We start from the raw sequence: 3,102 nt of genomic DNA, 5'->3' as shown, positions 1-3,102 counted from the left end.
ATTTCAGCATTAGGGCGAAGGGGCCTGCAAGGATAGAGGGGTGTGCACCCTATTGTCCTCCTCCACGTCTCTGCCACCACAACACTTGACGCCACCCCAGTTCTGCCAGCTGATGTGAGCTGGGGTTGGAACAGGTGCGCAGCTGCCTGCTTCTGGCCGGATGGGTGGGGGTTGGCAATGTGTGAGCACTACTGTGCCAACACGAGCAGCTACTAATGGTGCAAGCGGTCCCCTGGGTTTGACACCTTTTGCCTCTGGAATTCCGAAACGTTTGGATCGTGCCACTGCTAAGTTGGGGACATATTGCTGCCTTCTCAAAATGCCCCAAACTTCATCTTCAATGTTCTCACGAGATGCTACCCAAATCAACGCTGAATTTCTACACAAATTCGAACTTGGTTCCATTCTAGGATTTGAGTGGAATTTACATTGCACATTTCGAATCACTAGATGATTGACGTTACCCTGAAATGTAAGTGAAAATTACCCTCAGTGTTCCTTCAGAATCTTGATTTTTGTTTTTCTGGGTATGAACGTTAAAATTAGCTTGCCTGAAAGGTATAGTAGAAATGACATCTGCGTTTCTATGTTCCTTGCAGCACTGTTTCAATAGCCACAATCTGGGAAAAAACACAGTGCCCCAAAACATGACTGGTTAAAGAAACTCTGGTACATCTACACAATGGAATACTATGTAGCTGTGTGAAAACATGAAGTCATGAAATTTGCATATAAGTGGATCAACATGGAGAGTAACAAATTATCAAATGCTTCCTTTTCAGCAGGTATGACTTTAGCGGGGAGAAACTCCAAACAATAATAGTGAGTTTTTCTTGTTGAAATATTGAATGTAATCAAAGTAAAGTGAAATTTATCAGTTACACAGGCAGGGTGGGGGGGCTGGGGAGGTGGGGGGAATGGGGGAGGTATAACGTGATTCTTGGTGGTGGAATATGTGCACTGGTGAAGGGATGGGTGTTTGAGCATTGCATAACTGGGCCTTAAACCTGAAAGCTTTGTAACTTTCCACATGGTGATTCAATAAAAGAATAAATTTAAAAAATAAATAAAATTAGCTTGCCTGATTATTGGGGAGAGGCTACTTGTGTTAGTTAAAGGCAGCCTCTGAGCCTGTGTGCTAGTAAATGTGAGGCGTTTGCTTTGCACGTGGCAGACCTGGGCTGACCCCCAGCACCCCATATGGTACCCAGAGCCTGCCGAGAATGATCCCTGAGCACAGTCAAGAGTTAAGTCCTGTGTGTGGTCCAAAAACCAAGTCAAAATAAAGGCAGGCCCTTTGATGCAAAAGCATGCCTAGGCCCTCCTAGTTGTTCCATGATGCTTTTTCATTTAGTTTCTGAATATCTAAATTTTTTAAGTCTCACTTCCTAGGTTTCCTTGTGCTTTTTATTTTCTACTAGTTGTGTATCTTCAAGCTTCAATTCCTTATACTTTGTTGCATTTTCCAACTAGCTGCATCGAGAAAGCTGTTGACTTCAGCTTGGTTACAGCTTTTAGTTAATAATCTGTTGACATATGAGAAAAACACTGACTCCTTTATTTTTGTGTTTTTTTCCTGTCTAACTGCTCTAATTACTATGCCCAGAATATTAATCACAGCGAGTAAACACATTTGGCTCAACCCTGGGGGAAATGTGTGCCCAGTGTTTGATTTAGCTTGATGTGGACTTTCTATTACTCATACTAATGAAGAATGTAATTCTACTCCTTTGAGAATGTTTATTAAGAGCGAATTGTATAGCATGATTCCTAAGATGCTAACTTTTTATTTTTGTGCCACACCCAGCTTTTCTTAGAACTTACTCCTGTTTCTGAGCTCAGGAGAGTTTCAGGGGACCTTATGTGGTGCTGGGGATAAACCCGGGATAAACCCAGGTGAGCTGCACGCAAGGCAAGTGCCTTACCTGCTGTACTATCTCTCAGGCTCACAATTCAGTCCCGTTTACTTGGTTTGGGGGTTACACCCAGCAATGCCCAGGGGTCATTCCTGGGTCTGCACTCAGGAATCATTTCCAGTGGAGCTTGGGGGACCATATGGGATGCCAGGGATTATACCTGGGTCATCTGTGTGCAAGGTAAATACCCTACCCACAGCACAGTCACACCAGCCCCAATTTGTCATTTTTAACCCTTCCAGTTCATATGTTGAGAGCCATGAATACAATATAACCCAGATTAACTTTTATGTATACAGAGAACTTGAGGCCTAGACAATTTGGAAAAATTGCTTATAACCTTCTCTCAAAAGACAGTCTCTGCTTTTTAACCGCTCTGGAGATGCCCATGAACTCTCTTGAACACATATCCCTCCTTTTCTCTCCCCTCACATTCCTCTAAGTAAATTTCTTTCAGTAAAACCCTTTTGTGGGACTGGAGAGATAGTACAGCAGTTAAGGTGCTTGCCTTGCATTGGGCAACCCAAGTTTAATCTCCAGGAGTGATCCCTGAGTGCAGAGCTAGGAGTCAGCCCTGAGCACCAGTGGGAGTGGCCCCCCAACCAAAAAACAAACAAACAAACAAATCCCATTTTGCGTCATTTAAATCATAAATTTCACTTAAATCTTGCCCAACCCAAGTTACTTGTAAAGCCACAGTCCTTAGAGGATAAAGACATTCCCACTGAGATTCCCACTCATGTATGTGGCAACCGAGCAAAGCAAGGAGTCCATGTCTATGACGCCAGATTCTGAGAATTCGGTAGGTTTAAGAAATGTGAAACACGGGGCTGGAGCGATAGCACAGCGGGTAGGGCGTTTGCCTTGCATGCGGCCGACCCGGGTTCGATTCCCAGCATCCCATATGGTCCCCTAAGCACTGCCAGGAGTAATTCCTGAGTGCAGAGCCAGGAGTAACCCCCGTGCATCGCCAGGTGTGACCCAAAAAGCAAAAAAAAAAAAAAAAAAGAAATGCGAAACAGTATTTTAATGTGTCCCAAGGATCCTTTTAAAGGACATCCCTCGCCGCAGTCCCGTTGAGCAGCGCTGGTCTGGGGTGCCCCCACCCCGCCATCTACTGGATCCTTCCGAGTCACAGACCAAGCCCTCGCCTTCTCGTAGCCATTGAAGACAGCACCAGCGCGAC

Source organism: Sorex araneus, chromosome 4, assembly GCF_027595985.1.
Source record: "Sorex araneus isolate mSorAra2 chromosome 4, mSorAra2.pri, whole genome shotgun sequence".
Classification (NCBI taxonomy): Eukaryota; Metazoa; Chordata; class Mammalia; order Eulipotyphla; family Soricidae; genus Sorex; species Sorex araneus.
Note: the sequence above shows the minus strand (reverse complement) of the source record.